Below are 22,759 nucleotides of genomic sequence, written 5' to 3'. Positions count from 1 at the left end.
TGAAGGCCAGGTTTAGGTGCCTGCATATGACAGGGGGATCCCTGATGTACTCACCAAAGAAGGTGTGCCAGATCATCGTGGCCTGCTGTATGCTTCACAATCTGGCATTGCGACGTCAGGTGCCTTTCCTGCAGGAGGATGGTCCAGATGGTGGTGTTGAAGCAGCTGTGGAGCCTGTGGAGAGTGAAGAGGAGGAAGACTCAGAGGACGACACAGACAACAGGGACAGAGTTATCCAACAGTATTTTCAGTAGCACACAGGTAAGAATCACACACGCCATTTTAATTTTCCTGAAAGCCTCCAGCTTCTCAACTTTGTCTATGACCCCCCAGTTCTTTAAAACTGATGTTTGATTTTCCCTTCCCTTTTCAGTGCTGTATGACCCACTGCATGACTTCTGCTTGGTTAGCCCATGGACTAATGCTTATTGATCTCGGTATGTGTTCAGCACAAAGTTAACAGAACATAATTGATCGGTAATGTGTTATACATTTGTAAATAATACAGCCTGACTCCAGCATGATTTCAGTGCATTGAGTGATTTATTTTTGGTGCTAGATAATGGTACATGATATTAACACGGTGATGGGTGGGGGTGGAGTAATGTCCATGGCAGAGTCCAATTCTCAGTCTCACAGGTGCATTGTCCATATGCCTGTGGAAGGATGGAGCAGGGGCAGTTCAAGGTTGGACAGGGTGGCAATGTGGGACAGTGGGATGACTTCAGGGGGTATCTCATGCTGGCGGGGGTCTTGACATCCTACTCTGTCTTTTTTTTGGATCTCAGGCTCCTCTTGCGGGGTGGTTGTTCTTCAGCAGGAGGTGGGGTTCTGGTGGCCTGTTGTTGTGGTGGGGCCTCCTGTCCACTAGCGCCGGCGGAGGTGGTAGGCTGTTCCTGGTCCGGGCTAGTGACAGGGGCCCTGTGTGGTGCCACATGGTCCCGCAACGTGTCTTCTATCCGGTTGAGGGCCTGGACTATGCTCCCCATAGCGGTAGAGATGTTGGTGAGATGATTGGTGAACCCCATGTAGCGTTCCTCCTGCTGTGCCTGGATCTCCTGGAACCTGGCCAGTACCGTCGCCATTGTCTCTTGGGAGTGGTGGTAGGCTGCCATGATGGTGGTGAGGGCCTCTTGGAGAGTCGGTTCCCTGGGCCTCTCCTCCCCCCCCTGTCGCAGGGCAGCCCTCCGAGTTGCCCTGTTTCCCCCGGCCTCTGACCCCTGGACGGTGTGCCCACTACCACTGCCCCCAGGTCCCTGTTGTTGTTGGGGTGGTGGGTTAGCCTGGGTGCCCTGTAGTGGCAGACACACCGCTGATTGACCTGTCCTAGAGACAGAGGCATGGGCCCGCTGGGTGGGAGCTGTGCTGTTGTTCCCAGAGGGGGTTGGGTCTGCTGTGGCCTGTGTGTGGGGAACCAACTGTCCAGAGGTCCCCGATGGTCCGGGCTGGTCATCAGGTTCCAGGTCGACAGAGCTGCTGTCATCACTGGGGGCCTCTTCCGGCAGGGGGATGGACATTTCTGGACCCTCCTGGCCGGTGTGTTGGCTTTCGGGTCCTGCATGGGGTAAGAGAGTATGGTTATTGTTTCTGTGTGTGCTATTGTGTGCGATTTATGGGTGCCCTTGTCCCCCAGTGCTGTCATTCCCTTGGGGGAGGTGTTGTGGGGGTGTTTGGGGGGGGGGGATGTGCAGTGGTCATGCTTAGGTGATGGGTGTCCATAGTTTGTGGTGGCATGCAGGGGTTGGTGTTGGGTGGGTTGTGCTGGAGAGACATTCTCAGGGAGGATGTGTGATGGGGGGTTGGGGGTGAGGGTGAGGGTGGTGGTGGGGGTTAGCATGCTGGGGGGGGGGGGGAAGTAGTTGAGATTGTACTTACCAGAGTCCATTCCTCCGTGTACTCCAGCGAGGCCATCAGGATGCAGGATGTTTAGTACCTCTTGCTCCCATGCTGTGAATTCGGGTGGAGTGGGTGGGGGTCCCCCGCCAGTCTTCTGCACTGCGATGTTGTGTCGCGAGACCATCGAGCGCACCTTTCCCCGTAAGTCGTTCCAGCGTTTGCGGATGTCATCTCGATTTCTGGGATGCTGTCCCACCGCGTTTACCCTGTCCACGATCCGCTGCCATAGCTCCGCCTTCCTGGCTATAGTGGTGTGCTGCACCTGTGAGCCGAAGAGCTGGGGTTCAACTCTTATGATTTCCTCCACCATGACCCGGAGTTCTTGGTCCGAAAAGCGTGGGTGCCTTTGGGGTGCCATGGGGTGGTGTGGATGAGGTGTGGGGTGGTGTATATGGTGAAGAGTGTGTTGGTGTGTGGTGCTTTGTGCTTCTATGTGGTGTGTGTGATGGTGTAGTGTGCCTCTGTGTGATGTAGCTCTCTATTCTGTGATGTGTCTCTCTCTCCTTCGTCTCTGATCTTCGGTCGTAGGGGTTTGTGGGTGATGTGGGTGTGTGTTTTATAGTTGATTGGATGTGTGGGAGTGTTGTTTGTATGTGTGTCAGGTGTGTGTATTTCAAATTTTCCAATGTGGCTGTGTTTTGGAGCTGTGTGTGCATTTTGACCGCGGCGGTGTGTACCGCCAATGGAATACCGCGGTTGAAAGACCGCCGCGTGGATTGGTGGGTCAGAATGGCATGGGCGTGTTTGTGTTGGCGTGGCGGTGGAGGTTTGGTCATCTCCAGTTTTCCGCGGCCCGCTGATGAGGCGGCCTTCCTTGGATGTCGGGTTTTTGGCGGATTCACAGTTGGTGGTCAGAATGACCGTGGCGGTTTACCGCGGCCGCGGCGGTAGTATGGCGGAGTTCTGACCGGCGGTAAGGGCCTTTTACCGCCGAGGTCAGAATGACCCCCTATGTGCTTGCAGGAAAAAATCTGGGTGTCCATGCAGCTGTGATCATTCTGTTACGTCGAAGCCTACTGACATCTTGGGGGATTCAGAAAGCTTCCCTGGGAATGAATTCCGCAGAATGCTTACCATTGGCTTTGTGGTTTGTAACTCACATTTGCTTACTTTGCTTTGTTTGTTTTAGGCTGTCAAGCTTGAGTTTGTGCCTTCCCTTGCCCAAACTTTCTTATACTGTATTCTTCCATCAATACAGGATTTCTGTAAACAGGCTTTTAAATCTTGTTCTGATCTTGTCACATTTGCTCTGCATTCAAAGACAAAGGTCAAATCTCAAGCCTTCTCTGCCAGGGAGCTTGGTGTTTACTTTTCTTTCTCTGACTTAAAGTGAGAGAGGATTTATGTGACAATCATGCTGGCTCATGAGGGAGTGCTTGAGAAAGGCTGTATGGTGCTATTTTTTTTCTAGCACACAACAACATTTAAATATATGTAAATGTACTGTGCAGATATTTCCAGGTATATCAGGATATATCATAATTAGAAACGCACAAATAAAGCACATTGTTTGGTAATTCGGAACTGTGGTGGGAGCATTTTATTACAACCAAAACAAATCAATATACTAGGTGATGACATTTCCACACATTATCGTTAGTGCGCAGTATACTTTTATTAGTAAAACTTTATGTCTCTGCAAATGTAATGCTCATTTCAATGGAAGATGTGTTGTCTGTAATGGCAGTCCAACACCACACCATGCATACTCCACTCTACAACACTCCACTCCATGCCACCCCACACTGCATCACTGCACTCTACTGTGCACCACTCCACAGTGTGCCACTTCACTCTACACCTCTTCTCTATACCACTCTACCCTATGCCAATGCACTCTTCCCCACACCACTGTACTATGCACCACTACACTCTTCACCACTGCCTTCTACACCACTCCACTCTGCAACACTGCACTCTATGCCACTACACTCTACGCCAGTACACTCTACTCTGTACCACTCCACTCTATGCCAGTGCACTCTATGCCATCCACCCTACGTCACTCTAATCTACTCTGCACTCTATGCCACTCTACTCTACGCCACTGTACTCTACTCTGAAAAAGGCAAATCTATGTCACTGCTTTCAGCATCACTGCACTCAGTGCCACTCTACTCTGTGCCACTCCATTCTACTCTGTGCAACTACGCTTTACTTTGTGTCACTGCACTCTACACCAGTGCAACCTACACCACTTTACTGAAAACCAATGCATTCTACACCACTGCACAATATGCCAATCTACTCTGTACTGCTGCACTCTACACCACTATACTGTACTCTGCAACACTTTATGCCATTGCTCTCTATGCCATTGTACTCTACATCACTGCACTCTATGCCACTATATTCTACTCTGCACCACTGTACTCTATGCCACTGCTCTTTATGTCAATCTACTTTGCACTTCTCTACACCACTGCACTCTACACCACTCTACTAGACACCACTGCACTCTCCGACAGTCTACTCTGCAACATTGCACTCTCTGCCACTGAACTCCATGCCACAACACTTTACACTGCACCTCTCTATGCCACTCTACTCTGCACCACTCTTCATCACTGCCCTCTACACCACTCCACTCTAAATCACTGCACTCTACGCTAATGAACCAAGCATCATTTTACTCAAAACCAATGCATTCTACACCAATGCACTCCACGCCAACTACTCTGCACCACTGCACTCTATGCCACTATAGTATTCTCTGCAACACTCTATGCCACTGCACTGTATGCCACTAATTGCTACACCTCTGCACAGTAAGCCACTCTAATCTACTCTACATCACTGCACTCTGTCCAGTTGCTCTGTGCACCACTCTTGTCTGCGCCACTCTACTCTGCAAGACTGCGCTCTCTGCCACTGAAGTTAACACCACTCCACTCTGCACCACTGCACTCTAATCCACTGCCTGCTAGGTCATTGCACTACACCACTGTACAGCATTTGCTCTATGTCACTGCACTCTACTAAACTCTATTCTTCTCTGCACCACTGTACTCTACGCCACTGAACTCAATGTCACTCTACACCACAGTATGCTATACCACTCTACACCATTGCACCCATTGTCGCTCCACACCATTCTATTCTACTCTGCACTACTGTACCCTACCCTATGCTACTGCACTATATGCCACTGCACCACTCAACTTTACCCCACTGTACTGCACTCTTTGCCAATTCACTCTATGACACTACACTCTGCGTCAGTGCTTAATTTGTAAATAAAAACGTATCAGTGCCCAAACTCTCTTTGAAACTCGCAGCTGCTGTAATGAAATGTGCAAGCATGGAATACTGAGGTAGCATAATCCTGAAGCCATCTCGGGCCTCTTTAGTCCATTTACAGCCACTTCCTGCCCCTTCAGCTCACTCTTGCAGCTTTCTGCTTTCTCCTATTGTGGCACTTTTTCGTTTTTCTCTTCCTCCGTCTTTCCCATATGTTTCTTTTCCTTGCAGTAAATGCTTGTGGCAGAAAGATAAGCACCGGCACTTAAAAATAAGTGCTGGTGCTTCGCACCTGAAACAACAAGCACAAATTAAGCACTGCTCTGCATCACTTCACGTCACTGTAATCTGTTCTGCACCACTGCAATCCACACCACTGCACTCAACTCCACTCTACATCTTTGTACTCTACCCTGTACTATATACTATATGTACTATACTGATATTTTGTTATAAAGAATTTCACAGATTTCCATTGTAGGCAAGTGTTTAGATGTTGGTGATCCACCCAAACAAACTGTGGGGACAGAAGTTATGCACAAAATAACCCTTGTTAAGCTCTCTTAGGAGAGATAATATTTTGTGTTTCCAACTGTAATTTGTTTTCATATTTCTTTTATTGATTTCAAGAACAGTTAAATGTGCATCTGCATTTAGATCCCCACCACATCTAAAGTGTCATTAACCACTGTTCAATTTATCGCTGGGCTCTCTATGGCCAATAATATGTTGTCTGCATACAATGATATGACTTCCCTCTTGCCCCCTGTCAAGATACCAACATCCTTATGTCTCTGATGTATGATCTGTGCTAATGGTTCTGTAACCATCACAAATATCAGGGTAGAAAGCGGACATCCCTGTCCGGTCTCACTGTCTATTAGCAAGGCACCAGATATTCTGTGACCCACTCTCACACCAGCTGTGCTGTCGGTATACAGCAGTTTAACCCATTGTAATTGTCCTCCCCCAGTTAATATCTGCGCAATGTGCTATCCATGAACATCCAGTCAACTCTATTGAATGCCTTATGGATATCCAAGCTAGCTAGAGCACATGGCCCCCTCTTATCATGGCTTGCTCTGTGATGAGAAATGCTTTCTGAATATTAATGACAGTGTTACGGCCTTCTACAAATCCTGCCTAGTCTGCATGTATGACTATTTCTGCTATCTTTGCTAATCTACGGACCAGAATCTTCCCAATATTTTAGCATCTACTGTGATCATAGATAGCGGTCAGTCTGATTCACAGTTGGCAGGCTCTCACCCGGCTTTAAGTAAGGTCACTATGGGGGTCATTCCGACCCTGGCGGTAAAACCCGCCAGGGCCGTGAACGACGGAAAGCACCGCCAACAGGCTGGCGGTGCTCTCCTGCCCAGTCAGAAAAGGGGATCCGGCGGTTTCCCGCCGGATTTCCCCTGGCTGGGCTGAACCTTCATGGTGGCGCTGCAAGCAGCGCTGCCATGGGGATTCCGACCCCCTTCCCGCCAGCCTGCTTCTGGCGGTTTTTACCGCCAGGAACAGGATGGCGGGAACGGGTGTTGTGGGGCCCCTGGGGGCCCCTGCACTGCCCATGCCACTGGCATGGGCAGTGCAGGGGCCCCCTAACAGGGCCCCCGCATGATTTTCACTGTCTGCATAGCAGACAGTGAAAATCGCGACGGGTGCAACTGCACCCGTCGCACCCCTGCAACACCGCCGGCTCCATTCGGAGCCGGCTTCTGTGTTGCAGGGCCTTTCCCGCTGGGCCGGCGGGTGCTCCCTTGGCGGGCGCCCGCCAGCCCAGCGGGAAAGTCTGAATGGCCCCCGCGGTCTTTTGACCGCTGAGCGGCCAAGTGGCTGTTTCCCTATAACCTTTACATAGCTAATAGTGGCGCACAGAGTAGATCTACATATGTTTGAATTCTACTGTCAGTCCATTATTGCCCGGTGCCCTCCCGGTGTTCATGTGTCCAGTAGCCCATCTAATGTCTACTTCCTCTGAGGATGCACGCAGCTGGGCCTTTGTTTCCTCATCAATCTGGGGCAGCTGCGTCTCATCAAGGATAGAATCTATTTCTGATTCAGTTCCCAGACCCTCCCTTGCACAGTGTTCCGAGTAGAACTCAGTATAGCAGTTCAGGATTTCCTACTTGGATGTCAGCATCCCACCACTGCGTCACTGAGGGCTACCACAACGCCTCCCCCTCTCTCTCTGTTAACCAGCCATGCCAGTAGCCAACCAGCAGTATCACCTTGTTCGTGTTATGTTTCCAGGTATGTGTGATTTTTTTCCTAGAGTTTCTCGGGCCATATCCACTTAATCTCTTAGTTTGTTTCGTACTTCCCAAACCTCGTCAGTATGGGGAGCCTGCTTATCAATGTCTACTATCTGCTTTTCTACTCCTGTGACCATGTCACACAATGATCTTCGCACCCCCTATGTCAAGGACATACATTTCCCCCTGATAGTCACCTTGAAGGCCTCTCACAGTACACCAGCAGAATGGACTGAACCGTGTTAAAATGGAAATATTCCCGTATTGCTTCCCGAATGTCTTCCCTATATGCCTGGTCATGTAGCACCCTGGACTGGAAGCGCCATTGTGGCACCGGGGTAAGTTTGGCTTTGTAATTCCGCAGCAAGCGGAGGATGGCCTAGTAAAGTGCGATCTAGGTATTTGTTTTGCTTTCACTAATGACCAAGCTGACAAAAATCTCTGGAATGCACTTCTTAGTTCAAATAAGACATTTATTATTACTTCACCACGAGGTTCCTAAAAAGAGATTAGTAGGTCAAAAGCACACGTTTAAAAATAGTCACAGCAATGAAAGGAAAGTATATCAAAGTGGTTCTCAACTGCAATGTACAGAGCAAATATATGTGATTATATTATAGCATAATTGCAAAGTAAAGGATAAAGTCAAAACTCATCACCGTAGGGCCTGCCAAGCTCTTCATCTTTCTCATGCCAGCAAGAAGATGACCCCTGTTCAACTGCGAGAAAGAGATATCCACCCTCACGGGACAAGTGTCTGCATCAGACATTTGACGTCCAATCCTGACCAAGGTCTCTGAAATTTCCTCGTTACTGAGCAGGGCCACCTTTTTACATCTTAAACACTCATGGAATAAGCCTTCTGAAAGGCCCTCCCCTCTCAGATGGAAATATTCAAACATGCTGGCTACTGTTGAAAATTGGCCAACCATTCAAGGCTCCCCTTCCAAGGCCAACCTGTTCCCTGCACTGAAGAAAAACAAAAAAATGTGTGCTTCCTTATCATGCTATCATGTTCGGTAAGAGAAAATACGAAAAACACAAGCTTAGTTTACCATGTGGAAGAACACAGCTCATCTGCAATGTCTCAACTGCAATGTCTAATGCCACGATAAAGCCAGTAAGCAGCTGAACGGAATGCAAAATGTAATCTGCAACTGGTGAACATTGAACAACGAATATGCACAGTGGTGAAACACAAAGTCAGTAGTCAAACCTACCTATTTTCACTACAGTATTGTATGTCCCCAATTTGTGCCGCTTGGTCAGGGTGTATGAACATATAGTCAGTTCTGGAAAATGTTGTGTGTGGTGGGGAGTAAAAGCAGTAGCCCTGTGTTTGCCCATGTCCTACCCACTACAGTTCTACCAGATGTAGTATATCCAGTCCCTCCATCAGTGCTTGTGATGATCTACCTAGTGGTCGGATCGCAGGCCTCGAGCTATCTAATTCCTTGTTCAATGCACAGTTGCAATCCCCCATCCATATAATATCATAATTTGCATGTGGTATCAGTAGGTGTGTCACCCCTTTGTAAAACTCTGGTGTGCCTATATTCAGCACATATGTATTGAGAAGCACTGTGCGTCTGTCCCCAGTGTCACCCACCATTCCTATATAGCGAACATCGATTGGTTTCAATATCATGTTTGTCTTAAGGGGAACACTAGCATCCACCCATAGTAGAACACCTCATGCTGATGAGGTGAAGCTGGTATACCATAACTGGACTTCCTTTTCCAACTGTAGTTTTGTATACATTTAGGCCCTCATTTGTAGTGCTTTCCTCTTATTTAGTTTCTAAGCACTAACATAACACAACAGAAATGCACTTCTGAGGTCAAAGAAGACCTTTATTGTTGTTAATTCTTCCCCAACCACAATATTTATGAATGACGAATTAGTAGCTTTCAAGTCCGCGTTAATCAAACAAAATATATCAGTTTGCAATATACACAGCAGGTTATATTTATAAGATATTGAATGCAAAGCAAAACAAATACTTCACCGTGTGGGAACTATCTACAGCTTCATCTTTCTAAGGTCTGCAAGCTGATGACCCCTATCAGCCGCGAGAAAGAGAGATTCATCTACCCACACGGGATTGCTGGCAGCCTGCGCCAAGCTCCAGCACGAGGTCCGGCAGATTCGAATCTGACCCTCTGCAGCCTGTTACATTCGTTACAAAGGTGTGCCCCCTCCTCTCAGACCTGGGAAACTGAGCAAGCCTTTTGGAGACTGGCCAGGTCTCCAAGACTACTCCTGTTCCCAAGCTCAAGCAGAGAGAACAACACCCATGTACTCTCTCTTATCATGTCTAGTCTACTGTGAGAACAAAACATCTTGGTTCATCCTGTGCAAAAACACAGCTTGGAAAAATACAGCTTGGATTCTCAACTGCAATGTCTAACTCCACGTTAAAGGCAATAGGCAGCTAACCTAAGTATCAAATGCACTGTCATGTTAAAGGCAATAGGCAGCTAACCTAAATATCAAATGCAATGTCTAGTGTCATATCAAAGCCAATAGGCAGCTGAGCTGAATACAAAATGCAATGTCTTATATCATGTCAAAGCCAATAGGCAGCTGAGCTGAATACAAAATGCAATGTATAATATCATGTCAAAGCCAATAGGCAGCTGAGCTGAATATAAAATGTAATGTCTTATATCATGTCAAAGCCCATAGGCAGCTGAGCTGAATACAAAATGCAATGTATAATATCATGTCAAAGCCAATAGGCAGCGGAGCTGAATATAAAATGCAATGTATAATATCATGTCAAAGCCAATAGGCAGTTAAGCTGAATACAAAATGCAATATATAATATCATGTCAAAGCCAATAGGCAGAATATCTAATAGCATGTCAAAGTCAATAGGCAGCTAAACTGAATACATCATGTCAAAGCCAATAGGAATGCAATGTCAAAGCCAATAGGCGGCTAGACTGGATACAGCATGTCAAAGCCAATAGGCAGAATACAGAATATAATGGCTAATGCAATGTCAAAGCCCATAGGCGGCTCAACTGAATACAGAAAGTAATGGCTAATGCAATGTCAAAGCCCATAGGCGGCTAAACTGAACAAAACATACCATGTGCTACTGGTGAACATTGAGCAACTAATATGCGCAGTGGTGGAACACAAAGTCATTGGTCAAAACAAACTTTATCAAATGGCAGTACATTCCGCCCTTTGACCAATGAATTTTTGTTTCACATATCTCTTGTTTCAAACAAAAACAAAAAAAACATCAGCACAAACAAAAAAACATTATCAGAATGATCAAAGCAATCCCTGTAAAGCAATAGAAGTGAATTAACACATTGATCTCATAACTTTTCACATCAGATACATCTACATAGAAAAGACTGGGCAATTTTTATACTCTGAATGAGTCTCTAATTCAACAGCGTTAGCAATTTGATGTGGCATGAGTTCTACTCATGTAAAGGTGCACGGTCCACCTGAAAGGTTTGCTGGAAGATAAGCAAAAGTGAGAGTTCCATATGAGAGGGAAAAAAAAAAAAAAAAACACAGCTTAGTTCCAGTGGAAGAATGCAATCAAACAAGTTGAACTTGAACTGAAGGCGCAGTTTGCGCAAAATGGATCCATGGTGCTGGCACTTTACTCAGCCAGGTTCAGGTTGGGGATTCGGTCCCTTCCCCAACCCCACACGCACACACCGGAAGGGGGACCACACAGCACACTCAGGGACAGTGGCGAAACGTGGTAGGATCTGCAAAAGAAACAAGTATGACTTTTCTTGCAAATAACATTTTTCATTTAAACTGCACCCTTCCTCTTTCTTTCCCTGTTTTATAATCAGCAGGACGTTTTTGAGGCCCTTTGTTATATTTTCTGCAGGTTCTGGAGGATCACTTGGGGCTTCAGCCCACACATCAGCACTGAGGTTTTTATCTGCTGCACCACAGCTTCCCTTTTCTTGCACTGTCAGAAGGGCTGGGGCAGACTCCTTCTTTAACAAACCTCCATTCACTGCACTTTTGCCAATTTGGGCCATTCTGTCTCCAATTTGTATGAATGAATCAGATTCTTTTCTAGGTATCAGCATAATTTCGATTTTTCCTTGGTAATTTGCAGCAATCACTCTCCCTAAAACCTGATCACTTTGCCATTTCTGATCTGGTAACTTTCCTCTCCCCAACTGCTCTGTGACTGCTTGCATGACAGATTGCTTTTGTGCGTGCTGCACAGTTTTTATCAAATCTAGGGGAATGTGCATCTCTCTCATCTCTGCCCACCTGTAAGTGGCTTTTTCTCTCAGCTGTTCACATTTCTGGGGCACCCACTTAGCCATCCCCACTAAGGCAGAATTCTGGGTGTACACTTCTCTCTCTGAATTTTTCTCATTAACATCTGCAAGGTAATTGAACCAGTTAGGTGCTAAAACATTAGCAATGGACCAAAAATCAGCGTAAAAATTACACATCTCACGTAGCTCTTGCTTTAAAATCTGACACACATTATACAACGCTGTTCCTTCTACTGTGCCAGAAAGCAACATTTCAGTCAATGAATCATTAGTAAAACAAACATGCTTTTTATCTTCAGTAGACACGAATTCAAATGGTGCACACAATTTCATTGGTAACTCTTTTATCTGTGGTACTCTAGCCCTGTCTTGCAAATACCAGATCCATTGTATGATTCTAGCTAGGGGCACTATTTTCTTTCCTTGTTCTTGATTTACATGTACATAAGTATTTCCTTCTTGCACTGCGCAGAAACCTAAAGTCTGCATTATTTCATTTGCCAAATCACAAGCGCGCAGCTGCATATAATTTTTCACAGTGACCATATACAAAAGTGTTAGGATTTCTCTCAAATGAGAGCTATTCTTTTTCCAAAAATCAAACAAGCTAATGAAACTCGGGGTGTCTTGCTCTAAAATCCTTCGTTTTACTTGTGCATTTTGCAACGGTAACTCGTAAATCACATTCTGAGCTCTCTCGTCCTTGTTATCAGTTAAGGAATGCATTTTGTCTGCCAAAAACCCTGGCTCACACGGAAACTCAGTGCAGCTCGGAGCTGTCTTAACCCCCTCATTACTGGAATGGGACAAGAAAGATTCTTCATTTTTATAACTTTCAGCATTATTTTGAATTATTGTATCCTGGCTAATTTGCTCACGTAAATTCCTATTTTCATGTTCCAACTTCCTACATTTCTCCTGCATTTCTCTGTAAGCAGATAAAGGTATCCAGACCTTTCTGTCATCATTACTTCCAAAAGACACTTTTTCTACATATGTACAACAGGAATTATTTCTCAAAGCATTATCAGGCCTTTTAGCTACACATGCATCTTCAGACATGGTCTGCAGTGCTTCTGTAATTCCCCAAACAGAAAAGAATTCACAGTTTTTCTTAGCACCATCAGGCAGTTTATCAACACATGAATTCTCAGACATGGTCTGCCGTGCTACTGTGATTCTCCCAAAAAAACAATTTCTGTAATTCTCCAAACAACAGAAAAACAATTACACTTTTAAAGTGTGCACTTAGAAATCTACCAACTCGTCAACACCCTCTTAATCACCTCTTAATGACCGACCCCACTCCTGGTACCAATTGTAGTGCTTTCCTCTTATTTAGTTTCTAAGCACTAACATAACACAACAGAAATGCACTTCTGAGGTCAAAGAAGACTTTTATTGTTGTTAATTCTTCCCCAACCACAATATTTATGAATGACGGATTAGTAGCTTTCAAGTCCGCGTTAATCAAACAAAATATATCAGTTTGCAATATACACAGCAGGTTATATTTATAAGATATTGAATGCAAAGCAAAACAAATACTTAACCGTGTGGGAACTATCTACAGCTTCATCTTTCTAAGGTCTGCAAGCTGATGACCCCTATCAGCTGCGAGAAAGAGAGATTCATCTACCCACACGGGATTGCTGGCAGCCTGCGCCAAGCTCCAGCACGAGGTCCGGCAGATTCGAATCTGACCCTCTGCAGCCTGTTACATTCGTTACAAAGGTGTGCCCCCTCCTCTCAGACCTGGGAAACTGAGCAAGCCTTTTGGAGACTGGCCAGGTCTCCAAGACTACTCCTGTTCCCAAGCTCAAGCAGAGAGAACAACACCCATGTACTCTCTCTTATCATGTCTAGTCTACTGTGAGAACAAAACATCTTGGTTCATCTTGTGCAAAAACACAGCTTGGAAAAATACAGCTTGGATTCTCAACTGCAATGTCTAACTCCACGTTAAAGGCAATAGGCAGCTAACCTAAGTATCAAATGCACTGTCATGTTAAAGGCAATAGGCAGCTAACCTAAATATCAAATGCAATGTCTAGTGTCATATCAAAGCCACTAGGCAGCTGAGCTGAATACAAAATGCAATGTCTTATATCATGTCAAAGCCAATAGGCAGCTGAGCTGAATACAAAATGCAATGTATAATATCATGTCAAAGCCAATAGGCAGCTGAGCTGAATATAAAATGTAATGTCTTATATCATGTCAAAGCCCATAGGCAGCTGAGCTGAATACAAAATGCAATGTATAATATCATGTCAAAGCCAATAGGCAGCGGAGCTGAATATAAAATGCAATGTATAATATCATGTCAAAGCCAATAGGCAGTTAAGCTGAATACAAAATGCAATATATAATATCATGTCAAAGCCAATAGGCAGAATATCTAATAGCATGTCAAAGTCAATAGGCAGCTAAACTGAATACATCATGTCAAAGCCAATAGGAATGCAATGTCAAAGCCAATAGGCGGCTAGACTGGATACAGCATGTCAAAGCCAATAGGCAGAATACAGAATGTAATGGCTAATGCAATGTCAAAGCCCATAGGCGGCTCAACTGAATACAGAAAGTAATGGCTAATGCAATGTCAAAGCCCATAGGCGGCTAAACTGAACAAAACATACCATGTGCTACTGGTGAACATTGAGCAACTAATATGCGCAGTGGTGAAACACAAAGTCATTGGTCAAAACAAACTTTATCAAATGGCAGTACATCATTACAACCCTGGCGGTCAGTGTTAAAGCGGCGGTAATGCTGCCAACAGGCTGGCGGTAAAAAAAATGGGATCACAACCACGGCGGAAACCGCCAACACAGACAGCCACTTTAACACTCCGACCGCCATGGCGGTAGCAACAAACACCGCGGCGGTAACCACCAACAGACAGGTGGAAGACAATGTACCGCCCACCCCATGACAACCCGCCAATCCGCCAGCTTTTCCGGGGCAGTAGCAACGCCATCAAAAGCACAGTGGAAACAGGACTTGGGAGGGAAACCACTCACCACTCGACACTCAACGAAGAACCAGGACGCCATGGTGCCCGAGCTGCACATCCTGCCCATGCTGGTCTACCTCCTCATCTACCAGGAATACAAAAGGCGGCGGCGACGACAACCACGGTGAGTACTGCACCTAGTACACAGGGAGTGGGGGAGGAAAAAGAGAGTGACACACACACGCAACATGCAACACCCCCACCCTCATCCACAACACCATACACACAAACACATGCATCAACATTACATTTACACCCTGTAACCCCCTGGAAGAACACAAGGACATAAGGAATTGAGTTAAACAGTGATATTTTAGAAATAGGCAGATATACGTAATGAATAGAAAAACAGTATATACAAAAATATACAATATGTACATAAGACGGTACATTGTCCATTCAAAATGTCTGTGGGCCACTGGGCCAAAAATCATGGGCCAAGCACACACTTGACTCCTGCCTCAATACGGAGAGAACACTGCAGGGGCATCAGGTCGAAAACACACAGGCACCTCAGGTGGATGGGGAAGGGGGGGCTCCTCAGCCAGAAGATGGAATAACGCCACTGCTCCTCAATGGGGCTCCATGCCCACTGCTTGGTCTTGGGGAGTGCAAGTCCACAGTCTCACAAGTCTCTCAAGTGAGTGGTTTGCCCACTGCTTGGTCCTTGGGAGTGCAAAGTCACAGTCTCACAAGTCTCTCAAGTGGGTGGTTTGCCCACTGCTTGGTCCTGGGGAGTGCAAAGCCACAGTTTTCCAAGTGGATGGCTTCTTCCACTGGTCCTGGAGGGGGCTTTGTGCCCAGTGTGCTTCATCCTGCCAAGGATAGGGTGAGTGGATGCTTTTATCCACTGGTTCTGGAGGGGGCTTTGTGCCCAGTGTGCCTCATCCTGCCAAGGATAGGGTGAGTGGATGCCTTTCTCCACTGGTTCTGGAGGGGGCCTTGTGCCCAGTGTGCTTCATCCTGCCAAGGATAGGGTGAGTGGATGTCTTTCTTCACTGGTTCTGGAGGGGGCCTTGTACCCAGTCTGCTTCATCCTGCCAAGGATAGGGAGAGTGGATGCCTTTCTCCACTGGTTCTGGAGGGGGCCTTGTGCCCAGTTATGCAACACTTGGGGTATGGCAGTTCACAGTCCCTCACCTGGGTGTCTGAGGCACGAGATTTGCAGGGAACAGGTTGCATGATGGTCCAGGGAGGCAGGGCTAGCCTCCATCCTGCGGCCGCTAAGGCTGCAAACTGGTGTTAGTGCTGGTGCTGGTGGGGGTGCTGCCAGTGGTGGTGGAAGGCTCCAGCCCTTCTCCTGCAACCTCGGACGGCTGCCCACTGGGGCTGCTGCTGCTGGTGGTGGTCCTACTGTCAGCGGTGCAGGTGGTGGTGCTTGCGGCGGTGCAGGTGGCAGTGCTGGCTGTGGTGCAGGTGCTGCCAGTGGTGGAGGGATGCTCCAGCCCTTCTCCTGCAGCCTCAGACGGCTGCCCGCTGGGGCTGCTGCTGCTGACAGTAGTGGTGCTAGCGGCAGTGCAGGTGGCGGTGCAGATGGCGTTGCTAGCGGCGGGGCTGCTGGCGGTGCTGGCCGCGGTGCAGCTGGTGGGGCTGGCGGTTGTGCTGGTAGCCACCAGGCCTTCACCTGTAGCCTCCGACGGCTGAAGTGCCTTGCCTGGTGTTTTCTGTCCCTTCCTCATCTTGGCAGATGGTGGTGTGACCTTGGCTCTGGCAGCTGGAGTTTTTGAGGAGGCCTTGCTGGGTGGTTCGTGCTCCTTGCCCTTGCTGCATGCTGTCCCCCTCTTCACCTTGGCAGGTGGCGGAATGGGTTTGTCCTTTGCAGGGGTTGGTGGCACACTAGCTGGGCTGACGGGTGCCCCCTTTGAGCCTCTGTGAGTTGCAAGTACCACAGCGGATGTCGACTTGGTGGCTGAGGTGCTGGCCTGGGTTCTGGACACCCTGGCCCGAGGGGAAGGACAGGGGGGAAAGGAAGGGGAGGGAAGAGGTCAATGTTTGCCAGGAAAAGCTTCTTAGACACACTGGGGCGGGAAGAGGGAGAGGGTTTGGGAGTGGAGGAAGAGGGAGTGGTTGTAGGAGGTGTCTGTCTGTTGTGTTTGGGTGCAGGTGCATTGGCTGGATGCTGTTGTGAGGTGGATGGCTGTTGGGTGGGTGGGTGCTTGCGTTTGTGTACTTTGGGAGGAGGGGTCACAGGCACACTGGGAGAGGACACGGGACATGTGCATGGTTGTGGGGGTGGTGACTGCCAGTGAGGGGCGTGTAGTGATAGGCGTGCTGGTGATGGAGGTAGTGGATGAGGATGTAGTGCATGCAGGTGTGAGTGGAGACGCTACTGGGAGGGAGGTGGACGAGGAGGAGGGGGACACAGTGGAGGCAGTGGATGTTGGTCTCTGCATGGGGATGGTGCTTGTGTGAGTGCCTGTGAGATGAAGTGTGGTGCTTGTGTTTGCCTGAGCCACTTTTGTGCGTTGATTTTTGTGAATGCTGGTCTGAAGGTGTGCTTGGGATAGGCTGGGGTTGAGGGGATTGGGTCTGGGTAGAGGAAGTTGGAGGGGGGAGGCTAGAGACAGGTACAAGGGCTGCCATCAGTGCTGATGCCAGAGCCTGAAATGCTCTCTGTTGGGCTGCCACGCCAGAGTGAATGCCCTCCAGGTATGCATTTGTTTGTTGCAAATGCCTCTCGACACCCTGGATGGCATTCAGTATGGTTGACTGCCCAACAGTGAGGGATCTCAGGAGGTCAATAGCCTCCTCACTGAGGGCAGCAGGGCTGACGGGGGCAGGGCCTGAGGTGCCTGGGGCGAAGGAGATGTCCACCCTCCTGGGTGAGCGGGCATGGGAAACACGCTGAGGGGCTGCTGGGAGGACGGTGTTGGTAGGGGGTGTGGCGGCTGTACCTGTTGTTGGGGTGGGCACAGAGGTGTCTGCCACCGCCAGGGCGCTTCCATCGGAGGAGGAGATGCTGTCTGTGGTCTCTCCTCCTGTCCCCGTCGTGGTGCTCCCCCCGCCCTCCGTCCCATTGGTGCCCTCACCCTCGGTGGATTCGGCCTCCAAGCCAATGTGGGATGCAGCTCCCTCCGTCGCCAGTGCTTCTGCTCCTCTGCCAGATGATGCTAATGCACACAAGGACAGGGTGACAAAACAAAAATCGGGGGAAAGACAGAGGGTACACTTGGTCAATGCCAGCAACACCACTACCGTTGGCGTACACAACACACAGGGAGCAGCCCTATGCACTAGGCCATGCACTACCAGTTACTAAGATAGTCACCAGCCCATGGGGTACAATGCCTACCGCCATTAGCTGCACACTTGAAACCCACAGGACCCTGCCCGGTAGTAGATGCCCACTAACACTATTGGGATAGGAGTGCTTCTGAGCCTGCCCAACAAGGGACCTACCCTGCCATCTTCGCCCTGGCCTAGGGGCACCCTTAGCCCACATCCCCCACCCAGGTAACTCTTAACGCACACAAAGTCAGGATTCAGAATCTGTACTCGCCCCCTTGTGGCTGCTGTGATGCCTTCAAGCGCCCATCCAACTCCGGATAGGCCACCCCCAGGATGCGGAACATCAGGGGGGTTATGGTGCGATGGGCACTCCTTCCTCGTTGGGAGACCAGCCCCAGCTGGGCCTCCGCCGTCTTCTTTGCTCAGCGGCGCAGGTCCTCCCACCTTTTGTGGCAGTGGGTGCTCTGCCTGTCAAATACCCCCAGGGTCCGCACCTCCTTGGTGATGGCACGCCAAATACCCTTTTCCTGGTGGGCGCTGACCTGCAGGGAAAAGACATCAGAAAAAGGATTAGTCATACAGTCTGGACTGTCATACTCATGGCCCACCATATCCCTCGCATCCCCTTACGCACATACATTGACCACCATACATGCAGCACTCTGCCCAGGACCCCTCTGTCCCCCCCAACATGTGGCTTACACACACAGCACTTCATACATTCATGGCCCACACATCATGCTCACAGTGTACTAACCTGTTTGTCTGGAGGACCGTAGAGTAACATGTACTGGGGTAGGACCCCATCCACCAATTTGTCCACCTCCTCCGCAGTGAAGGCAGAGGCCCTTTCCCCAGACACATGAGCCATTGTTGCTTCCAGACACAGTTCACAGCAGCACTTGCAGTGTAGGTCCTCTCCTGTTGAAGGTCAGGTAGCAAGTGAGTGAACAGATAGAAAACGGCAGTCACATCCGCACCGGTGCGTACCATCACTGCTGGCGTACATCACAATTGGCTCCTGGAACCCATAGGGCCCAATGATAGCCAATGCGAAGTTGCGCGGTGGTCTTTGACCCTCTACCGCGATGGCGCACAACACCAGCGGAATTACCCCATTTCCACTTGTCCCTCCTCAAAGGTCAGTCAGCCGCCATTTCAGCGAGGCACAAGGCATGGCACCTAACTGTGTCAGAGCTGACACTGGCACAGCAACTGACTTTCGGATTCACATACTGGTTCTGTAAAGGGACAAAATCATCATTAGTGCAATAGATGTGTGACTATGACCCTCTGCTCACCGTTTTCTTCCATAGGCTTCAACCGCTGAGGCTGAATATGAGATGGCGACATCCTCAGGTATACAGACCCCTGGTGGACCTTGCGACAATGGAGGACAGACACATTATCCTAACCTACAGACTTGATCGGGCCACAATCCATAACCTGTGTGCCCAATTGGAGCCAGACCAAATGTCAGCTATCCGCCAGCCCACAGGTATCCCCCCTCTAGTGCAGGTCCTGTCAGTGCTCCATTTCCTGGCAAGTGGTTCCTTCCAAACAACAGTGGCCTTGGCATCATGGATGTCTCAGCCAATGTTCTCCAACGTGTTGACCAGAGTGTTGTCAGCCCTGCTGAAACACATGCGCAGCTACATCGTATTCCCCCAGGTGGAGGATTTGGCCACAGTGAAAGCTGACTTTTATGCCCTGGGACATATCCCCAACACCACTGGTGCCACTGATGGTACACATGTGGCATGTGTCCCCCCCACCCCCCAGAAAAATGAATAGGTTTTCAGGAATAGAAAAAGCTATCACTCTATGAATGTGCAGATGGTGTGTTTGGCGGACCAGTATATCTCCCATGTGAATTTCAAATATCCTGGCTCTGTGCATGACGCCTTTATCTTGAGGAATAGCAGCATCCCATATGTGATGGGCCAACTCCAGAGGCACCGGGTGTGGCTAATAGGTAAGCCCAAGGTCCCCACACAGTATAAATAAGTGTCTGGGTGTGGGGTTGTCCCTAAAGGTTAGTATGTGTCTAAAAGTTGTCCCTCAATATTTTCAGGTGACTCTGGTTACCCCAACCTCTCATGGCTACTGACCCCAGTGAGGAATGCCAGGACAAGGGCAGATGTGCAATGGGCTGGGGTGATGGTGGAGGAAAGTCCAGAGTAGAGTCCAGTCTCTTGGTATCACAGATGCATAGGAAGAGGAGTAATGGCAGTTCAAGGTGGACAGGGTGACAGAGTGGGACAGAAGGGTGACAATCAGGAGAGTCCTATTTCCTGGTGGGGGTATTGGCTATGTTGTCTGGATTCTGCCTGGATCACAGGGACCGTTTGCAGGGTGGTTCTCCTTCTGCAGGGGGTGGGGTGCTGGTGGCCTGTTGGTCCTGTTGTGGGGCCTCCTGTCCACTAGCGCCGGTGGAGGTGGAGGGCTGTTCTTCGGTGTGGCCAGTGTCAGTGGCGCATTGGTGTGCCACTGCCTCCCTCATGGGCTTGCCCATGTCAGCCAGCACCCCTGCAATGGTGACCAGGATGGTGTAGATATTTTTGAGGTCCGCCCTGATCCCCAGGTACTGTGCCTCCTGCAGCCGCTGGGTCTCCTGCAACTTGTACAGTATCTGGCCCATCGTCTCCTGGGAATGGTGGTATGCTCCCAGGATGTTGGTGAGGGCCTCCTGGAGAGTCGGTTCCTTGGCCCTGTCCTCCCCCTGTCGCACAGCAGTCCTCCCAGTTTCCCTGTTGTCCTGTGCCTCTGTCCCCTGAACCGTGTGCCCACTGCCACTGACCCCAGGTCCTTGATCGTCCTGTGTTTGTGGGGTTGCCTGGGGTCCCTGTAGTGGTGGACACACCGCTGATTGACGTGTCCTGGGGACAGTGGTATGGGCCCGCTGGGTGGGTGCTGGTGTTTCCTGAGGGGGGAGGCTCTGTGGTGGGTTGGGACTGTGGCAGGGTAACCGACTGTCCAGAGGTCCCTGATGGGCCAGGTTGGTCATCGTGATCCAGACGTGCAGAGCTGCTGTCATTAGTGTGGGACTCCTCTGGGGGGGGACAGGATCTTGCTGGCACCTCCTCTCCGGTGACGTTGAGTAGGGGTCCTGTGGGGATGAAAATGCAGTGTTATTCTATCTGCGTGTGCCATCTTGTGCATGGGTGAGTTTCTCTGTATGGTTGTGATTGCCCTGTCAGCTTTGCCTTGTGTGTGTGGTGATTTTGTGGGCTAAGTGATTCTCTCTAATGGGCATGCTGTGGTGATGGGTGTCCATGCAGGTCTGTGATGGGGGTCCATGGATTGGTGTTACATGCAGGGCTTGGTTTTGGGATGGGTGGGTTGTGACAGTGGGGTATATGTGAGGTGGTGGAGTGATGGGGTGAGGGTAGGAGTTTGTGATGGCATGCAGGTAGGGTGGGGTATATAGTAGTAAGGATTTGACTTACCAGAGACCAGTCCTCCTGCTACTCCTGCGAGGCCCTTAGGATGCATTATTGCCAAGACTTGCTCCTCCCATGTAGTTAGTTGTGGGGGAGGTGATGGGGTCCACCGCCAGTCCTCTGTACAGCTACCTGGTGTCTTGCAACCACGGAACGCACCTTCTCCTGTAGGTCGTTCCACCTCTTCCTGATGCCATCCCTTGTTCTCTGGTGCTGTCCCACGGCGTTGACCCTGTCCACTATTCTCCACCATAGCTCCATCTTCCTAGCAATGGACGTCTGCTGCACCTGTGATCCGAATAGCTGTGGCTCCACCTGAATGATTTCCTCCACCATGACCCTGAGCTCCTCCTCTGAAAACCTGGGTTGTCTTTGGGATGCCATGGATGTGGTCTGAGTGGTATGTGTGAGGATGTGTAGGGTGATGTGTGGGGTGTTGTGTTGTGAGGTGCGTGGATGGTGTATGGGTGACGATGTATTGTGCCTCTGATTGAGTGGGTGCTCCTGGCTTGTCTCTCTCTGCTTGCTATCTTTTTTTTCACTGTAAGGGGTTGTGGGTAATGTGGGTGTGTGTTTTATAGTTGTGTGGGTGTGGTGTGTATGTGTGTCAGGTGTGTGTAGTTTGAATTGTCCAATGTGGTGTAGTTTTGTAAGTGTGTGTGTATTTTGAGCGTGCCGGTGTGTACCACCAATGGTTTACCGCTATTGAAAGACCGCCGCTGTGATTCGTGGGTCGTGATACTGTGGGCGTATTCCTGTTGGCTTAATGGTGTGGGTTTTGGTACCACCAGTTTATCACTGTCCTTTGGGATGGCGGACTTGTGTGGGTGTCTGTAAAGTGGTGGATTTCTTAGTGTGAGTCATAATACCCGTAGCGGAATACCGCATTGGTCACGGTATGCTGGCTGCCGTCGGCATGGCGGCATTTACCGCCAGGGTTGTAATGAGGGCCTTATTCTTTTATACTGGAATGATGCCTTGCGGAAAGCTTGTGCTCAGTTCAGTGGGCTTATGTTTGTTATGGTGATAAGCCAATGATAAAGGCTATATGCCTGATTGTTTATTAAGAAATGTTACAAACAAGCATTAGCAAAGCCAATAGGTCTTGCCCATGCAAGCACTATTGGCTTTGCCAATGTGTTTTAGCCATGTTGTTCACCAGCACAGCTGCTGTTCAGCATGGTTAAAGGTTAGTAGCATAGAGGAGAGTGTAATGGAGTAGCGCAGAATGGCGCAGAGTGGAGCTAGTGTTGCAGAGTGGAGTGACAGAGAGTGTTGTGTATTGGAGTGTCATAGTGTGGAGTTGTGTAAAGTGGCATACACTGGAGGGGCATAGAGTAGAGTGGAATGGTGTAGAGTGCATTGGCTTTGAGTGTTGCAGAGTATAGTGG

Source organism: Pleurodeles waltl, chromosome 6, assembly GCF_031143425.1.
Source record: "Pleurodeles waltl isolate 20211129_DDA chromosome 6, aPleWal1.hap1.20221129, whole genome shotgun sequence".
NCBI classification, from domain to species: Eukaryota; Metazoa; Chordata; class Amphibia; order Caudata; family Salamandridae; genus Pleurodeles; species Pleurodeles waltl.
The sequence above is the reverse complement of the archived record's forward strand: the minus strand, read 5'-3'. Positions refer to the sequence as shown.